This window comes from Podarcis melisellensis (assembly GCF_964234715.1).
Source record: "Podarcis melisellensis genome assembly, chromosome: 8".
NCBI classification, from domain to species: Eukaryota; Metazoa; Chordata; class Lepidosauria; order Squamata; family Lacertidae; genus Podarcis; species Podarcis melisellensis.
Window position 1 is genome coordinate 81,858,062 of NC_138540.1, and position 20,852 is coordinate 81,878,913.

The following is a 20,852-nucleotide window of genomic DNA, read 5'->3' on the forward strand; positions in this document are numbered from 1 at the left end:
AATGAGGCACAGAGTCAACTGTTGTGGTGTCTTTATGACATATGGTTTATTTACACATATATACAACCTGAGCCTACGGTGGAGGAATTCAGAGCCTGACACCCCAAGCAGCTCCTGTTTCTCCCATGGGTGCAACATTGGATTCAAACTGATAGCCCGCATTGTGCTCTGACCCCGCTTTCTCCAGCTCGCAAAACATTTACAAAATGCAGCTACCAGTATTTTTCCTCCCACTTACAGCAGGCCAACTCCAATCCTGAAGCTCGCCCCCCCCCAAAAAAAAATCTGTCTTAAGTCTTTTGGTAACTACCCAGAGCACAGTGCAAGACTCAACCCATCTGCTGGCTGGCACACAGTTTTAGCTTTGCTGGTAGCTTCCCTTCCTGTCTTTGTTGGCTTAATGACTCTGCCTATTCCCTTCCTTTGTTCTCCTTGATGGTTCCTTCACCAGGCGATTTCCTGCGCACACAGAAAAACTGGTTTGGCCTGTATTTTAGCAGTTTGCTAAATCCAGCGCCTGGCAACCTATTTCAATACTCCAAGCATCGATTAAATTATAACATCTACCGAACCCAGAAATTATGGGTGCCTGTTACCCACAAACTCATAACATCACCCACCCAGGAACCAAACATCTGTCCCAAGATGTAGCACACACAGCTCACCTATGGAAAAGTAACAGAAAAGTTACAACAGGCATTTAGAACACACATCATCAGAAACATATCGCAACACAACATCACTTTTATCCCAACCTAACACAGCAACAGCTTATTCCTGTTTAACAATATCCAGTCCCTTGTGAACTCTTCAAGCCACCCTGTTCCCCATGGTGCACCACTCCCAGTCACTTCTGAATCCCAGTCCAGCTTACCCAGTCAACCCACCTTGGCATGCCCTAGAAGATAATGGGTTGCTGACATGTTTAAGTTGGGATGTAAGCATCAGTGGCAGAGCTGTATCACCCAAAGGCCTTTGTTCATTCTTTCCCGTTTTTGTGCCTGTTAGGGAAATTACCAGGGGGGGGGCACAAGTTAAATATTACAAATATTATGCCTGAATGTATCCTTTCAACTTGACAGCTCAGGAAAGTTACCTAGCTGAAAAAAATAATATAAAATCATCTCCTTTCCCATTTTCCCCTTGAAAAAGGACTCCAGGAAGTTCCCAGAGGTGACAATTGCTGGGCTCATTGTTAGCCAAAGGAAGCCAAATCTCATCACTTGACTCGCCTCAGGCTCCAGACATGCAAAGGAACTTCTATTGTACTTTTGGGTGGTGGGTACTTAAGACATATTTGTCTATGCTAATCTTACACCTGAGTCTTGCCCTGCCATGTCTGCTTATGCTAATCTTGTACCAAGGACTTGTCTGGACATGTTTGCCAAGGTCAACCCTTCCCCTTTTGTGACATGTCAGCGATGTAGCAATGATGCCGTACGAACTGTATTCTGGGATATGGTGGGAAAGTTTTAAAAGTCTTTGTCACCCCATCCTCGGGGTTCAAATTTGCTCTTTGAACCTATTGCGCAATAAACTTTGGTCAACAGCTATTTGCTCCAGTTGGTGGCTGGAATCCTTCCTTTATTCCGCAGGGACCCGCGGGCTCTGCCCGACGAGCTGGGTGACTGAGCAGCCTCACACCTAGATTTTTTTCGTAACAGTGCCCTTGTAGCACACACATGGCTTTCAAACAAACACACAGTTACCCAAACAATCATCACAATCATTTCTTTTTCCCTTGGGCGACTGCAGCACAAGGTGTCTTTCAAACACACACACACACCATGTTCTTAAAACCATTAAACAGTTCTCACCACTTAACAACCTGCAAAAAGCACAGATCAACAGCATTTTTAAACCATTGCTAAAACTTGCAGGAAAAATCCCTGTAGCAAAAGTAAACAGCCTCCCCACAAAAAAATACAAACACAACACACACACACATTAGGCAGCGGCCTATGTTGTTTTCATCTTGGGATTTTCACAGACTTCTCCATTCCTGCAGATTAAGCAGCTACTTCAGGAAAAATCACAGGTTTAATCATTTTGGAGCCACCCAAGTTGTGGATCGGTCTCTGCAGCTGCTTCAAGACAAAACTCCACAATCCAATTTGCTTTCTCACTGGCACACTGGGGATCCTGTAAAACTTTTTTTTTTTCCTCTTGGTCTGGTCCACTTCATCCCCCGATCCAAACTGCAAATCAAAGTCCTACCCCAAGCACCTGAACCTTCTTCAGAACCAGCTGGCCCAACCCCCCCAAGTTGGCAGCCAGAAATTCCTCCTCATGAGCAGGCAGGTCCTGTTTCCCCTTTACCAGAACTCAGTTCTGGCACCTTTCAGGTGGATGCCATTGCCATTGTAAGAGAACAAGGGAGGCATTCATGGTGAGTTCCGGCACATCTTTTTCTAGAAAAATAGCAATGCATGTGTTTATTAGAGTTTGGCCTCAATGAGCTCTGAGAGCAACTGTTTGCTGACCAAGATGGGAATGTTCTGAAATGCCATAGTTATCGACTTTGCAAGATGGAAGCCTGTGCTATAGAGCTTTTTTTGCTGACGTCCAATAGAAGAGAAGAAGAAGAGTTTGGATTTTATATCCCGCTTTATCACTACCCAAAGGAGTCTCAAAGCGGCTAACATTCTCCTTTCCCTTCCTCCCCCACAACAAACACTCTGTGAGGTGAGTGGTGCTGAGACACTTCAAAGAAGTGTGACTAGCCCAAGGTCACCCAGCAGCTGTATGTGGAGGAGCGGAGACGCGAACCCGGTTCCCCAGATTATGAGTCTACCGCTCTTAACCACTACACCACACTGGCTCAATAGGGCGATGGGCTTCGCTATGGCGGCCAAATGTCTACTTTATCAAGAGCATGACAAATAAGTTAGTTTTGCAAACATTCTGTTCTGCTGTAATTAGTTGCTTTTTCTACATAGTCCACACACAATCTAGATGTGTTGCATTTCTCCTTGCCTTGCTGAAAACTACTTGAGAAACTGGTTTCAATCCGAAAATAAAGAAGGTTGGTTCTGCATTACCCTGCAGTGTCATATAATCATACAATTGTAGAGTAGGAAATTGTGTCCGTTTGTAGATGGTTCCAGCAACTGAGGAGGGGGGTGTAACCACACCTGCCTAATTCCGTTGTGGGTGGACTAATAACCAAGATTGCAGTCACCGTTTCCTCCATCATTCACCTGGGCCATGTGCAGGGAGGAAGAGGAGTGGTTAATCCTATCACAAGGGGAGGAGTTTATAATGTGTTTCAACTAATCACACCCCACCCTTGTGCACAGCAGGATCTAGAATCAATTTTGATTGAAATCAGCATGTTGAAGATGAGCATGAACAGTTCCGGACTGAGATGAACTATATTTTTGTGCTCCAAACAGGTTAGTGTGTCCGCAGCCTGACTATGCTATAGTTAATGACAGCCTACCTGGCAATAATCATTTGGCAGTGGGTGACTGAGCAGATCTTACTCTGTGCACAGGAAATACTTATTAGGGACCAGGCTCCTCCTTTTCTGCTGGTTATCTGGGCAGTGCAAGATCTTTCCTCATCCAAACCATCTGCTGCCTGTATCCAGAAGCTGGCTTTGATCACATCCACACTATAAATGTAAAGCACTAATACCACTTTAACAGTCAGGGCACTGAAACAAATGTTTGCTGTAAATATTTATCATATTCTGGTTGCAGCATTAGAAGTGCTCACGATGACTTGGGCTGACTGCTAGAAGTGTAAGTGGCTTATGTTCATAGATGAGCGACTAAATCTCTGTCACAAACTACTTTTGGGATGGATTCCAGAGAGGCAGCTCCATTCGTCAGTTGCAACAAAAAAAATCAAGGATCTTTGTGGCACCTCAGTGACTAACAGTTTTATTCAATGAATTATTTACTTATGAGGAATATTTATAGCCCAGCGGATGCCAGGAGGGGGTGCAAAATACAGAATGCAGTCACATAAAACAAAAATACAGTGGTACCTCAGGTTAAGTATTTAATTCGTTCCAGAGGTCCGTTCTTAACCTGAAATTGTTCTTAACCTGAACCACCACTTTAGGTAATGGGGCCTCCTGCTGCCGCCGTGCCACCGGAGCCCGATTTCTGTTCTCATCCTGAAGCAAAGTTCTTAACCCGAGGTACTATTTCTGGGTTAGCGGAGTCTGTAACCTGAAGCGTATGTAACCTGAAGCATATGTAACCCGCGGTACCACTGTACATGCATTAAATAAATGAATAAATAAAACCTGGCACCAAAATGATGGAAAGTGTCAGCAAAGCACCACTACGGAGAGGGCTCTTTCTTGCTTCATCACATAATGAGACTACCCCACACAGCGGAATGCAAAGGAGAGCTTTCTCGGCACATCTTACAGCACGAGAGGATCTCCTTACTATGCCACAATCCATCCAGGTTAGTCTTTGCAACACCGTAAGGCTGTTTGTTGTTTACATCTTAGGGATGCAGTTCCTCTCCAGTTCTCCACCCCCTTAAGGATTCCACTGCTGCTTTGACTTCCTTTGAATTCCAAGCAGATAGGTTTGTTTTTATTCTGAACTGGCGGGCCTGTGAGAGCATCATCACAATGATATGCAGAGTGTCACCATGTGGGTTAAAGCAATCACTTTTCCTGGGCCAGCATCTCTTGGGAAGAAATACAAAGCAGTTGTGGTAGGCTGGAGCGGCTTAAATTTCAACTCATACCACCCACATTAATTAACAATGTACATATTCCAGTCTAGTGAGGTAGGCAACCAGTTAATAAGCCTTCGCCACATGAAAGAAGCATGCACAATAGTGCTGTGACTTTTAAAAAAATATAAAACTGTTGCTGTCTATCTATTCTGCACTGATGTGGTGATTTATCTTTTTTAAACACAGTGATTCCCAAACTTTCCCTCCTCATAAACCACTTGAAAGTTGCTAAGCATCTTAGCAGATCACTAAATGACTTCCCGGCCTGTTGTAGCAACTGCTGTACTAGATAGTGCATGAATATTAATTGCGTTTTTTTTACAGGTATGCTGTGGACCAGCTGAATGAAGCTTGTGACCGGGATCTTGACTCCGCTATTAACGGTAGATGAATCTCAAGGGGTGTCCATTCCTGTTGTGTTCCTTGAACAGGTAGTCGTGGACCAAGTCTAGGCACTCTTGGAGGAAACAGATTTTCTAGATCCATTTCAATTGGGGTTTGCGCCGGGTTTCGGCACAGAAACTGCTTTTGTCAGCCTGTATAATGAGCTCTTTTGGGAGAGAAACGGGGGGAATGTGCCACTGTTAATTTTTTTAAAAAAGAATATATTTATACTCTACCCTTCCCGGTTCAGAAAACTGGGCTCAGGGCAGCTAACAACAAATTTAAAACACTTAATTGATGCAACAAAAAACAGCATAAAATACAGTATAAAATGTGAATAACAATAAATTCAGAATTCAAAAATCAATTTTGGGGGGAAATCCATCTAATAAACATTGGATGATCACCAGGGCTAGCTGGCTAAATTAGTCCTATTTGGGCCAGCAAGGAGACCAGGGGAGAATTAGCTGTGGGATCCCAGAGCGGATAATCTTCATAAAAAGGGGAGTGGGAGGGAATAAAAGATCAGGCTAAGTTCAAATTGAAAGCCAGGCGGAATAGCTCTGTCTTACAGGCCCTGTGGAAGGAAGTTAAATCCTGCAGGGCCCTGGTCTCATGGGACAGAGCATTCCACCATTTCTTCCATTCCATTTCTTCAATTTCTCAGCAGCTTTTGATCCCATCAACCATGGTACCCTCTGGAGCAGCTGTCTGAGTTGGGGGTGAGCTTTGCGGTGGCTCTGGTCCTACTTGGATGGCCATTCCAAGAAGCTGATGCTTCAGAAGTGCTCTTGGGTCCTTCAGTGTGGGGTTCCTCAGCATTCAGTTTTATCTCCTATACTGTTTAACATCTACATGAAATTGCTGAGTGGGGTTATCCAGAGTATGTTGTCAGCAATACGGTGATGACACACAGCTCTACTTCTCCTTTAAATCCACAAGTGGGGCAGTACTGGATTGATGTCTTGCCTCAGACTGGATGAGAGCCAAGAAACTGAAGCTCAATCCAGATAAAACTGAGGCACTCTTAGCGGGTGGTTCCCTAGACCGGATGGATGAAAGGTTGCCCGCTCTTGAGGGGGTTACACTCTCTCTGAAGAAGTGAGCCAGGTGGTTTACCAGGACAAGATAGTTTGGGCATATGACACCGATCCTGGCCTGACAGCACTGGCTGCCAAATAGTTTCTGGGCACAATTCAAAGTGCTTGTTTTGACCTATAAAGCCTTAAACGGCTCAGGACTGCAATTCCTTAAGGACCACCTCTCTCCATATGATCCAACCTGGACCATGAGATCATCATCTGAGCCCCTTCTTGGTGTGCCCCGTTCAGAGAGGTGCAGAGGGTGGCAGCACAAGAATGGGCCTTGTCTGTGGTGGCTCCTTGTTTGTGGAATGCTTTACCAAGGGATGTTTGCCTGGCACCTTCATTACGCATCTTTAGGCGCCGGCAAAAACGTTTCTCTTCAACCAGGCATTTGCATTGTGAACTGCCCTGTGATCTTCAGGTGAAGGGCAGTACAGTGGTACCTTGGTTTAAGAACAGCTTAGTTTATGAACAACTTGGATTAAGAGCACTGCAAACCCGGAAGTAGGTGTTTTGGTTTGGGAACTTTGCCTTGGAATAAGAACATGTTTCGCTTCCTGTTGAGTGTGTTCCATTTGTAATTTGAGTCCCCCACTGCTATGGGAAACCACACCTTGGTTTAAGAACGCTTTGGTTTAAGAACGGACTTCCGGAACAGAATATGTTTGTAAACCAAGGTACCACTGTATACAAATTTAATAAATAATAACATAAAGTTCTTCCATTGCACTAGATTGACAGAGCACTTCAATCCTTTTTAATTTTGCAAACCTAAATTTCCAATATGTGCTTGATTCCCTCCTGCAAAATAGTGATAGTCTGGAGGCTTCCTTAGTTTATATATATTTGTTTGTTGTCTTAAGAGGATTTCTCTCTCTCTGAAAGGCAGGATATCATTTTTGCTAAATAAACAAAGCATTGTCAGGACTATGAATGATTAGCATTAATAAGATATTTGTCACACTCCTACTCGGAGCCAAGAACCAACAAAACATTTCCATGACTAGCATTGTCTGCAATCCTTGTAATGCCTTTTCTCCCTGGAAACACTTCCCCTTTCCCTTTGTCACGTGTTTTTATTAGTTTAGTCAAGGTATGCATTTCATCATTCTGTATCAGAGTTTGTTGCATCTGTTAGCCTTTTTCGAATTCCTTGCCTTAGGCAGGTACCTTTACTCTATAACTTTAGACGACTGCAGAAACCGTTTTGTTTTTTTCAGCAAGCCTGCCCACACATAAAATTCAGTTATCTATATTTGTTTTGTTTTATTTGAAGTTCTACTCATTTTTATCTGTGTTTTATTGATTAATAGTTTGTGTTTATTTGGGTTTGTTTCTTTTAACAGCCGTGGATTTTAGCCATGTTCTGTCAACAATTCCATCATGTATGCTGCTCAGAGAGCTTTGCGATTAAGAAATTGACAAATATTTCTAATTAAGTGAGTTTTATTTAAGTATTTTATTCCATTCATGAATCGTCAGCTACACTAGTCCTTTATCTGCCGTTTTCGTCAATTATCAGGACTGGAGCTCAAAGTGGGATTTGAACTGACAGGGTCATGAGAAGGTCAAGCAGTGATTTAGCCTGTGCACTAGCGCCACTACTGAGCACCAGCCAAGTCAGGGGTGTACTACAAGACAATTAAACACACAGCAAAAAACCATTTTTAATTTCACAGGCCAGAGCAGGTCACATGAGAATCCATTAGGAAATCTGCCATTGAACAAGCCCTATGCTCAGTGGTGGCCAAAGTCTGTGCCAAGTGTGCCACAACAAGTCAAGCACAAAGCATGAGATTGTGCCACGCAAGGGCACACTACAGTGTCCAGGCCTCTCTGCTGTCCTGTGAACACACTCCTGTTTACTCTTTGTGGAGAGATTAGATGACGCCAGCTATTTCACAAGCATTTATGCTGATTTGTTTGCGGGGAGGTTAGACAATGTCGCACCAAGCATTGTCTCACACATTCCAGTGCCATTTTCCAATCACTTTTCTTAGCAGAAAAAGTCCAATCTTTTGGAACAGCCCCAATTATCAGCTTTAATTGTCTAGCCTGAGTTCACCAGGATGTGATTGAATACCACCAAAAAATAGTGATGCTCTAGAAGCTCCTTGAGTGAATCAACTAGCCATTACACTTGGAGACACATGAATCTGTTCTGAAAATTCATTTTATGAATAGGAACCTCGGAGGCTGCATTCAGGAGCAGTGAAAATGAAAGGTGAGGGGCTGCTCAACCATTTCCACCATTTGTTCATGCACAATAATTCTTTCCTACACTACTTTTCTCTCAGCAGCTGGGGAGTGGTGGTGAAATAAGGTTTATTCTGTATCTTTAAAATGTGAGGCAGCAGGTTCTGAGTGAAAAAATGCCAGAAAGGAAAATTGCTAAGCAGTCGCTCCAACCTATGCTGCAAACGCCAAGGTTGTTATTCAGTTATTTTTTTAAAAAAAGCAAACGACTGGAGTTTGATGAATACATCTCCTATGTAATGTCTAGTCTAGTAGGGGGAAATAGTTCTGGGTGCTTGAATTCCTTTGGTCAGGGAAGCTTTCCTATAAATTACATCAAGCAAACACAAAGTGAACATCAGCACTTTCTGACCCTCTCAAGTGTCCCTATTTTCCAGGAATTTCCCTGATTTAGAGAAGCTTGTCCTGGTTTCTGGTTTGATGCTGGAATGTCCTGCTTTTCCTTAAAGGTAAAGGTAAAGGGACCCCTGACCAGTAGGTCCAGTCGTGGCCAACTCTGGGGTTGCGGTGCTCATCTCGCTTTATTGGCCGAGGGAGCCGGCGTACAGCTTCCGGGTCATGTGGCCAGCATGACTAAGCCGCTTCTGGCGAACCAGAGCAGCGCACGGAAACGCCGTTTATCTTCCCGCCAGAGCGGTACCTATTTATCTACTTGCACTTTGACGTGCTTTCGAACTGCTAAGTTGGCAGGAGCAGGGACCGAGCAACGGGAGCTCACCCCGTTGCGGGGATTCGAACTACCGACCTTCTGATTGGCAAGTCCTAGGCTCTGTGGTTTAACCCACAGCTTTTCCTTAGGACATTCCTATTTTCATCGGAAAAATCCTTGAGGGTATGCACTTCCTTATTGTGAAGTCCTATGAACAGCAGGTGGCCCTGGTTATATAATATATGCAGGTGTTACAGACTGAATCACCTGCATATAATACACTCCACACACATCCTCATCTCTGACTGGGCACACCTCAGTCACTGCACTTGCAACACCCTCTAATCTCCTGAGTGGAGCACACACAGCTTATTCGTAAAGCAGAGATAAGGAACTGGGTCCAGCGACATATCGCCCAACAGCTGTGGGTCAATTTGGCAGGAGGCGGGGCTCTTTACCTGTCAGTCACTGGATGTTGCACTGACGTCAGGTGAAGTGTTTTCCTTTGCAGACCAGCTTGAAAAAACCCTTCCTTTGCCCTTGGAGTTTGAAATCAACATGTGCCGCTGATAGGCGGCAGGTGCTGCAAACCTCATGTTTGTTATCAAACTTCAAGAGCAAAGGAAGTCTTTCCCTTTACATTTCTCTTGCCCATGCTTCAGAAGCAGATGATTCCAGCAGAGCCACCTCCTTTGCAGTTGTGTCTTCACCTGCCCCACACCTGGTGTCACACATACCTGGTAATGGCAGGTATGTGGGCAGGCTGGCACAGTTTGGAGAAAACTGCCTGGTGAGCCTAATTAGGATACCTGCCGGACTTAATTTGCCTTGGGGGGGCTGGATGTTCCCCACCACTGTCGTAAAACCTATGTCTCGTACAGTGGTACCTCGCAAGACGAAATTAATTCGTTCTGCGAGTTTTTTCGTCTGGCGAATTTTTCGTCTGGCGAAGCACGGATTCCCATAGGAATGCATTGAAAATCAATCGTCTTGCGAAGCAAGCCCATAGGGAAATTCGTCTTGCGAAGCAACTCAAAAAACGAAAAACTCTTTCGTCTTGCGAGTTTTTCGTCTTACGAGGCATTCGTCTTGCGAGGTACCACTGTACTCAGAAGTTTCAATTCCTGACAACTCCACCTGATAGATCTCTGTAACAAGGGTTGGAAAGTCTACCTGGGACAGTCATACCAATGAGAGCACACAATACTATGCTAGACAGAACAATGGCCTGATTGGTGTAATGACAGCCCTCCTCCCAAGTAAGCAGCCTTATTTTCCCAGAGTTGGTGTGCTAAGAGGGCCTTGCACCCACACGCACACCCCGCAAACAAGAAAAAGAGTTTTTTAAGGTTTCTGCTTTGTTTGTAAGGTTCTGGGATGCTCCCACGAGATCTTGCAGAGTCATGCAAGTTCCTGCAAGAGCATCCCAGAGTCTGGCAAGCAAGGCAGAGAGCTTAAAAGCTCCTTCCGCACTGGGAAAACCCAGTGCCAAAAGAGCTTTTAAGCTCTCCACCTTCCAGCATTTAAATTGTTTGATTTCAACCCACCAGCCTCCAACCAGGTAATTTGAAAATGCACAAGTTAAATGCGGTTGTACAGTGGTACCTAGGGTTACATACGCTTCAGGTTACAGATTCCGCTAACCCATAAATAGTACCTCAGGTTAAGAACTTTGCTTCAGGATGAGAACAGAAATCATGCTCTGGCAGCATGGCAGCTGCAGGAGGCCCCATTAGCTAAAGTGGTGCTTCAGGTTAAGAACAGTTTCAGGTTAAGAACGGACCTCCGGAATGAATTAAGTACTTAACCTGAGGTACCACTGTACTGGATTGTTAATTTGCAAATAAGCAAGCCATGCTAGTATCCATCAGGATCAGTTCTCCCAGTCACTTGTAAAGCATTCTCCTTCGCTGGCCAAACAGTCAAAGCTAGAGTGGACAGATGCCAAAAAATGAACAGGGCTCCTTCACCTTTAATAGTGATATGGATGGGGCTCCTGCACCTTTAATTGTCGCATAGAAGAGATAATTTCATCCAGTGCAGCTTGTCATGCACTATATACCTGCTGGAATTCTCTCTTCTACATGACTAGTGAACATGCCCTCTTTGTCACCTGGCCACCCTATTCAAAACCTTCATAAGCTCTCCCCTACTTCTCCAGCCAGACGAGGCTCTCTCATTCATTGTAGTAGTTGCTACTGTAGATTTCTAAATGAATCAAATATTACAAAAACAGCATCCATCTCCACTTGTCTCTCCTCCATAGGAAGCCAAACCCAAGTAGTGTTTTCTCAGAACGTATCACATCTCAGGAAAGTGGGGAGAGCACATAACAGTATTCAAATCCGACTGGGCCAAATTTGCAAGCAATTGCGATGCACCTCAGGAAAGGTAATTTGCTTAAAGACAATGGATGATTCTAAGATTATAAGAACTGTTTGGAATTTTATTAGCATGATTTATGTTTCCATTGAAGAATGCATCAAGTGGGTGTGTCTGATGTTTGAACTCCTAAGTCAATTTTAAAAGATGAATTGCAGACTTGCCCTAAAGGAAACAATCTAATGAGCTGTGTTTTACTTAATTGGATTTACAGTACAGTCTTCCATGTGTGTACTCAGAAGCAAGCACCATCGAGTTCAATGGAGCTTATATCCAGGTATATATCTTTAGGATTACACCCTATTTCATATTAACTGAGGCAGTGATGAGGGACCTGTGTATACCCACAAGTGTCCCAGAAGAAAGAGAAATCCTATTTTTTTAAAATCATGGGAGAATGGTGGCCGTTTTGCTTGCTGTGACCTCGCTCAATTTCCACTCGAAAAAAAGTGAAATGAGCATGAGATCACAGCACCCCAAACTCTTGCGATAATAAAGTTGAATCTGGCGTCCTGGATTTTGGCTTCTAAGTGTTGGAGGGTATGCCTGTGAACATCAGATACTTTTGGACCCAACTCCCATCAATCCCAGACAGCATGGCCAACAGCCAGGGGAGGTGGGAGTGGTTGTCCCACAATATCTGGAAGGCCACGGGTTTCCCCATCCCTGAGTTAAGAGACAGCCAAATCTCAAGAGTACAAAGGCCTGGAAGCTCTGTAATACTACATCCAGAATCAGAGGCAGCATGAGTCTGAATACTGGTAGCTGAAGCTCACAAATAGGGGAGTGCTATTGCTGTTGTGTCTCACTCCCCTCTAATTGTCTCTTGAGCCCACAGACTGCAGCAAACAGAGGCAGGGTGTTGTGTGGCTCGGCACAGGTTATTCCCCAACTAACCCAGCAAGGAAATCATTTTTCTGGGAACCTTAAGTCACACACCCTCCAAGCTAGCCACTAGCTTCCTTGCTTCAGCCTGAAAGCACACCCATTCCCGTGCAGGAACCCAAGGCTCTTTCTCAACCACCCAGTGACTCCCCAAGCCAACGTTATCCTGGTGTCTAAGAAATGGGCAGGTAGGAAGAGTATGCAAGAGGAAGGGAGAAGGTGACAAAGAGAGATTATGGGCACAGTAATTACACATAATAGCATTCCACGCATTAGCATCAGGAAAATAAAGTAATTTTAAGAGATTAATTCCTGAATGATGCCTGAGCATCCTTTTAGGAGCATCCTATCATCCTCGCTGCAGTGTTTACTTCATTGGCACATTTAATTTTAAAGAAAATTAAGCTAGTCAGAGGCAAGGTCTAAAAAGACAAAGTGGCCCCATGCTTATTTAGTACATGCCAAATGCTCACTTGTAATGTGGTTGTATGCAACATATCTTCTTCTTCTTCTCCTTCTTTCTTCTTCTTCTTCTTCTATTTATATACCACTCTTTATCCAACAATCCCAGGGCAATGTACAACATATTAAAATCTAGGCATTTCAGCCAGAGTAGTCCAGCAAACAGAAAGATGTATTTGGATGCAGTTTCTGTCTCAGCGCTGCCACTGGCTCAAAATCTATGTGGCCTTGGTCAAGACATTCTGTAATAGTTCCCTGTTTAAAATGGGGGGATCAGGCTTGCTCTACACACACAGTAGAACCAGTGAAGGTGGTGAATGTCCTGTGTAAGTGCTTGGAGGCGGTTGGAGGATGGATGGCAGCTAACAGATTGAGGTTGAATCCTGACAAGACAGAAGTACTGTTTTGGGGGGACAGGGGGCAGTGGGTGTGGGGGACTCCCTGGTCCTGAATGGGGTAACTGTGCCCCTTAAGGACCAGGTGCGCAGCCTGGGAGTCATTCTGGACTCGCAGCTGTTCATGGAGGCGCAGATTAATTCTGTGTCCAGGGCAGCTGTTTATCAGCTCCATCTAGTGCGCAGGCTGAGACCCTACCTGCCTGCAGACTGTCTCACCAGAGTGGTGCTTGCTTTAGTTATCTCCCACTTGGACTACTGCAATGTACTCTACGTGGGGCTACCTTTGAAGGTGACCCGGAAACTACAATTAATCCAGATTGTGGCAGCTAGACTGGTGACTGGGAGTGGCTGCCGGGACCATACAGTATAACACTGGTCCTGAAAGATCTGCATTGATTTCCAGTACGTTTCCGAGCAAAATTGAAAGTGTTGGTGCTGACCTTTAAAGCTCTAAACGGTCTCAGTCCTGTATACCTGAAGGAGTGCCTCCACCCCTATTGTTCAGCCTGGACACTGAGATCCAGCGCGGAGGCCCTTCTGGCGGTTCCTTCATTGCGAGAAGTGAAGTTACAGGGAACCAGACAGAGGGCCTTCTCGGTAGTGGCACCCACCCTGTGGAACGCCCTCCCATGAGATGTCAAGGAAATAAGCAGCTGTCCTATTTTTCAAAGACATCTGAAGGCAGCCCTGTTTAGGGAAGTTTTTAATATTTAATGCTGTATTGTTTTTAACAATCGATTGGGAGCCACCCAGAGTGGCTGGGGAAACTCAGCCAGATGGGCGGGGTATAAATAATAAATTGTTGTTGTTGTTGTTGTTGTTATATAAGTGGTAGGATGGATTAGTTCAGACCGTTGAGAGTGGCTCACATTCTCAGTGCCTCCCTATGTTTAAAAAAGATACCTGCAAGTTTTTTTGGGAGGAGCTAAGCAATTACTGTTCTGTCCCAGACCATCCCTGTTATGATAGTTTCTACTTGGAGGGAATTTTCCACGCTGGCGAGCATTAAAAATGTGATCTGGCAGCAGCAGCCTAGAGTGCTACAGTCCATTCTGCCACATCATAACTCTAGCATCTTTGTGCTTCGCAGCCAGCCATGATAGCTAGGTGGTCTCTCCTGTGATGGAAGCAGTACAAATGCTGGGGAAAGTGCTGTCACCCACATGATCTCTTGTTGGCTTCCCACAGGATCCGGTTGCCCACTGTGAGAACAGGTTGCCAGACTAGATGGTCCTTTAACCTGATCTGACAGGGCTTTCTTCTTATGTTCAGGAATTCTAAGAAACCCCAAAATCAGTGCAGTTTTGAAATCAGTGGTTAAAATCAGTGCAGTATTGAAAGGTTTGAAATGTTGTCCAGTTGTTTGCAAACATATGGAGGAAACCTGCTCCTTGATCTCAGGAACCATCATGCAATATTTGATTAAGATCAATGTAGTTTTGAGAGATTCAGTTTGTTATATTGATAAATTGTGTCCAAACACAGGTGAAAACTAGCTCCTTAGTCGAGTGCAAAATTTAGTTACGGTATCTTAACAGGTGATTAAATTCATAGTAAGTGTTAAGTGTCAAAGTTATCCAGAAATCTTTATCAGGCCACATGGTAAGCAAAATGCGGGCAGGAAGGAGTAAGAAAAAAATGTTGATTATTGTTGGAGCCATTTTATTTATTTGCTTATTTATATCCCATCATTTGTCTCCAAGAGACCAGAGCCAGCATTTTGTCACAGTCTCTGTTTGATGCTTTGCAGATTTCCAGTTGTGTCTATGAGAGTTCTGCACACTATTTCATAACATTTTGTTTGGGCTAATAAAAGTTCCCCCCTAAAGCAGATTTTGGAATTTTCCAAATGTTAGCATCTACAGGAGTGAGGAACCTGTCATTTTCCAGATGCTGTTGGACTACAAATTATCCCCGACTACTGGCACTGCTGGCTGGGGCTGACAGGAGCATGGAAGTGACAAGTTCCACATCCATGACTAGACAAACTGTAAGTGGGTTTTGCAATCTCTGAATGGGCCAAAGCAGCAACCCTGCAAGTTCTGGATGAACTCTTCCACCCACTTTGACTCTTGTGTATCTCCACCCAAGGCAGTAGGTTTGTGTACCCACTTACCTCTATGGCTTAATCGATAAGACACATTAAAAAAAACTTATTTGTTACATGAAGAGATGTTAAAGCGGCAGTGCAAGGAATGGATGCCATATGGTTTAAGAACAGTTCTGTTTAAGAATGATTCGGTTTACAAACTCCGCAAAACCGAAAATAGTGTGCCAGCTTGAGAACTTTACCTCAGTCTCAGAATGGAATCTGAACGGTGGCAGGACACCGGTGGCGGGAGGCCTCATTAGGGAAAGCGCACCTCGGTTTAAGAACAGTTTCAGTTTAAGAATGGACTTCCGGAACGGATTAAGTTCATAAACCAAGGTACCACTGTACTAAAAATCAGTTAAATAATAGATTGAAGGTAAAGGGACCCCTGACCATTGGGTCCAGCCGTGGCCGACTCTGGGGTTGCGGCGCTCATCTCACTTTATTGGCCGAGGGAGCTGGCATACAGTTTCCGGGTCATGTGGCCAGCATGACTAAGCCGCTTCTGGCAAACCAGAGCAGCACACGGAAACGCAGTTTACCATCCCGCCTGAGCGGTACCTATTTATCTACTTGCACTTTGGCGTGCTTTCAAACTGCTAGGTTGGCAGGAGCAGGGACCAAGCAACGGGAGCTCACCCCGTCACGGGGATTCGAACCGCCGACCTTCTGATCAGCAAGTCCTAGGCTCTGTGGTTTAACCCACAGCGCCACCCGCATCCCAAATAATGGATTACCTGACCCCAATTGTAATTTTTTCTCATTAAGAACTAGTTCATGACTCTTTGTTTGTTTATTTGTTTTTGCTTGCTTGCTTGCTTGCTTGCCTGAAGCATTTCTAGGTAGTCTTTCAACAAAGTTCCCAGCGTGACTAACATGAACAGAATATAAAACCATTACACACACATCACACATCACAGAATAAAAGCAGCAACAATCATAAAATGTCACCCAGAATTACAGGGATACATATACACACCTGTAATTCAGGACGATATTTCATGCATCTGGCGAAGTAATCTGTAATCCATGAGAACTTAGTCTGGATTTGTTTGCACGTTTGGGAGAGGTTAGATGGCATTGGCTGTTTAATGAGGATGAATTCTCATAGGTGAGGTTAGGTGACGTCAAAACAGGTTATCCCACAAGTCCCAGCGCATTTCCCCATCACTTTCTCTATTGCAAAAAGTCTGATCTTTTGAGGAAGGAGGTCTGTTGCACAAGAGCTCCAAATCAACTTCAGTAGCTCAGCCTGAATTTTCCAGTGTGTGAATGAATCCTACCCAGGGGGGTGGAAATGGTCTGGAAGCACCCTTTGTTGTTTTTAATGCAAAAAAAATTAAAGCCCTGGACTGGATTACCCTAGGGGTCCCTTCCAACTCTGCAATTCGATGATTTGCTCTCAGCTGTCCATTCCATGAGTGTCTCTCAGGTACTATGGTCACCTTTGAGCCTCATCACCTTTGGGACGTGGGTTGCGCTGTGGACGCGGGTGGCGCTGTGGGTTAAAGCACAGAGCCTAGGACTTGCCGATCGGAAGGTCGGCGGTTCAAATCCCCATGACGGGGTGAGCTCCCATTGTTTGGTCCCTGCTCCTGCCAACCTAGCAGTTCGAAAGCACGTCAAAGTGCAAGTAGATAAATAGGCACCACTCTGGCAGGAAGGTAAACGGCATTTCCGTGCGCTGCTCTGTTTCGCCAGAAGTGGCTTAGTCATGCTGGCCACATGACCCGGAAGCTGTACGCCAGCTCCTTCGGCCAATAAAGCGAGATGAGCGCCACAACCCCAGAGTCGGCCACGACTGGACCTAATGGTCAGGGGTCCCTTTACCTTTACCTTTGGTTAAGCTTCAAGCATCAAGTTACACTGAGGCTGAGAGCACTGCTTTAATGTTCAGCAACAAAGATCCTCTGCCTATTTTGAGACTGGCCTCCTGTGGCATTGTGCATCACCTCGGCTGGCTACCACAACTCCTCTCCCCCCCCCCACCCTCCGGCCATAGCAAACCTCACAGATCACGGGGGCAATAGGTGCCTTCTGCCAGCTGCTTAGCAGTTTTCCTCAGTCAGCTCCCAACAAACAAAGGCTGCCCCAATCAAGGCTGTGAAAACTGTTCCTTTCAATCCACTCCTCCCCACACAAACACTCACACACACATCCAGGCTGGTGGGGTGTAACATGTAGCTGGGATCCATTATCAGCGGCCATCAATGGCTATCAATTCCTCTCATCCAGGTTCCTGGCTGCCAAAAGAGCTATTTTACATAACTACTAAAGACCTCGGGAGACGGGTGGCGCTGTGGTCTAAACCACTGAGCCTAGGGCTTGCCAATTGGAAGGTCTGCGGTTCAAATCCCCATGACGGGGTGAGCTCCCGTTGCTCGGTCCCTGCTCCTGCCAACCTAGCAGTTCGAAAGCATGTCAAAGTGCAAGTAGATAAATAGGCACCACTCTGGCGGGAAGATAAACGGTGTTTCCGTGTGCTGCTCTGGTTTCGCCAGAAGCGGATTAGTCATGCTGGCCACATGACCCGGTGGTTGTTTGCGGACAAACGCCGGCTCCCTCGGCCTATAGAGCGAGATGAGCACCGCAATCTCAGAGTCATCCGCGACTGGACCTAACGGTCAGGGGTACCTTTATCTTTACTAAAGACCTCATTGGCAACAATTTGTTATAGCGGGGGGCAGGGATGCAAGCCCAGTGTGTTTCTCCCCCCCCAAAAAACTTTCCTTGACTTCCCACGTGTACCTCCCAAATCAATCCACATGGATTATCATTGCTCAGCGCCATTTCAGGATGTTTGCAGGTCTCAGTGTGAAAGTGTTCCTTGATGGTTTCGTGGTTGAGATTTGGCGAGATCACCTGTGCAGACCAGAATTGGTTCGTAGTCAGGAAATGGCAACTCAGGGAAGGGGCTGTAGCTCACTGCTAGGACACAGGGCTGGCTCCAGACATTTTGCCGCCTGAGGCAAAGGGCAAGATGGCGCACAAACATAACCCATTCCACGTACAGATGCCGACTGGACTCACAGCTGAATCTTACTTCAACAATTGAGCTACTTTTGCCCAGATTTTTTATTTATTTATTTTTGTATAGGAGGAAAAAGCAGCTGGAGGGGCATGTTTCGGGTGAAAAAACAGCTATACAGCCTCTTCCCTACTCACCTTTCCTCCACTCCTGAATGTAGCCTCCAAGAGCTGCTTTCATTAAAAAAAAAAAATCAAAGGAAAAATTTACACAGAAATCTGGGTGATATGTGGTTTGGCATCAAAGCACCTCTCTAAGCAGGCTTTTGAAGAGGGGTGAAAGTTTGAATTTATGTCGCCACTCCTGGTTTTATTTGCAAATTGAACTCTCCATTTTGTTTTATGTTGTTTTAATGTTATTGATTAATGTTGGTTATATTGTGTATGTCTCCACCCTGGAACCTTTGGGTGAATGGTGGATTAGGGATACTTCAAATAAAGCAAACAAGCAAGCAAGCAAGCTATGCTTCATACCAGGTGACTAGCGACCGGTCAGCTTGATGTTGATACCAGGAAAGGTCCTGGAACAGATAATTAAAAGGTCGGTGTGTGAGCACTTAGGAAAAGATGCTGTGATTACCTAGGACCCAGCTTGGGTTTCTCAAAAACAAGTCATGCCAGACGAATCTCTCTCTCTTTTTTTTACAAGTTTGGTGGATCAGGGGAGTGCTAGTGCCAGGGACTGGCAGGGTGCTGGTGTGTGCGCAATGGGGAAAGCGAGGTTGGAATCTGACTTGGGAAAGGGGATCTGTGATTTGTGGGGAACTGTACTGGCCAGGAGGCAAAGGTCAGGAGCAGGGGCAGCTTCAGATCAGGCAAGTGACGGGTCAGGTGTGTCTCCACTTTCTCCTGCACCATCGTCTCCCAGAACCAGGAGGGGTTTGAAAAGCGACGAGCAGAGGGTGTTGCCTCGCAGGTGTAGTCTCTGGCTGTGTGCGTACAGTTCATCAGGGGAAGGTACATAAACTGGTTGAGACGGAGTGGTCCCCTGTTTTTGCAACTGCTCCATAGAGTGTGGACCGGGGAATAGCTGCTCAGAAGCTTGACTAGCGTGGATAGGTATCTGGAGATGTAGAAATGACTGTGTTATCTTTGACAATAAAGAGCTAACTATCTGCTGTGTGCAATCCGTTGGCTCGGGAGCATCCTTGACAGCTGCGGTCTCTTGATTTCAGCAAGGCTTTTGACAAAGTCCCCCATGATATTCTTGTGGAGAAACTGGTAAAGCTGGACAGGGCAACTGCTAGGTGGATTTGCAGCTGGTTGACTGACCAAACCCAAAGAAGAAGAGTTTGAATTTGATATCCTGCTTTATTACTACCCGAAGGAGTCTCAAAGCAGCTAACATTCTCCTTTCCCTTCCTCCCCCACAACAAACACTCTGTGAGGTGAGTAGAGCTGAGAAACTTCAGAGAAGTGTGACTGGCCCAAGGTCACCCAGCAGCTGCATGTGGAGGAGCAGAGACATGAACCCGGTTCCCCAGATTACGAGACTACCACTCTTAACCACTACACCACACTGGCTCTCCAAAGAGTGCTCACTATGGTTCTTCGTCATCCTAGGAAAAAAAAGTAACAAGTGGTGTGCCGCAGCGTTCTGTCCTAGGCCTGTTGTTGTTCAACATTTTTATAAACGACTCGGATGCAGGAACTGAGGGGATGCTCATCAGATTTGCAGATGACACCAAACGGGGAGGGCTAGCTAATGCCACTCGGAAGATGGAGAAAGTGTGTTTTCTTTTGTGAAATAAGACTTTTGCAAAACACTCCAAGTTTAGTCATCTGGAGAAAATCCTTCATGGTTACAGGTGAATAGGTGAGTAGCTACTTGCTACCCTAGATTCAAGACATTCACAATATTCCTGTATTAACCGATCACATGAAATACCTTTCAAGAATATATAGAAGCCCATGGTTGTCAACCCAAACATATTTACTTAGAATCAACTACCATTGAAACCAAGAGGATTTACATCTCAGTCAACACACTGACAGTGCAGTCTTAACCATGTCTACTCAGTGGGTTTGGGAATGCAGCCTTAGCCTGCTAGTCAGTGTGGTCTAGCAGTTAGAGTGCTGGACTAGGACCTGGGAGACTAAGGCTAAAATCCCCACTCAGCCACAAAGCTCACTGGGTAGCCTTGGGAGCCAGTTGCTGCCTCTCAGCCTAACCTACCTCACAGGGCTGTTGTGAGAACATAATCAAAAAGGGGGGAAGAGAACCCTGCACTCCTCCTTGAGTTCCTTTTCAATGCTTTTCGAGATTCTTGTTTTATCTGTAAGCAATCTTGAGTCCTGTCAGTAATAATAATATGCACCAGTCAGACACAACAGAAAGCTAATTGTTATTCCCACACAAGTCCATGTGCTTTTACCACATCCGCCTCCTACATATGGGCACATTCCAGGTGATTCCATGAGTCAAATCTGCAACTTCCCCCTTCTTTTGCCAATCCTGTAAGTCAGCAAGACAGGGCAGTTAGCAGAGGCACCTCAGCCCTCAAGTGTTGCTGCTGGAAAATGAG

The 20,852-nt window shown here is 45.3% G+C and overlaps 1 long non-coding RNA gene across 3 annotated transcripts; it reads left to right on the top strand.

Moving 5' to 3' along the window:
• Window positions 1–2,892: 2,892 nt before the first annotated feature.
• On the top strand, window positions 2,893–15,377 carry LOC309376253. 3 transcript variants are annotated; one of them, XR_014171115.1, is made up of 6 exons: window positions 2,893–3,395; window positions 5,032–5,090; window positions 7,523–7,615; window positions 11,348–11,740; window positions 12,295–12,536; window positions 15,041–15,377. It is a non-coding gene; the product is annotated as an uncharacterized lncRNA (long non-coding RNA). The 3 variants fall into 3 exon arrangements; XR_014171116.1 differs by having other exon boundaries at window positions 15,099–15,377; XR_014171117.1 differs by having other exon boundaries at window positions 12,302–12,536.
• Window positions 15,378–20,852: the final 5,475 nt, after the last annotated feature.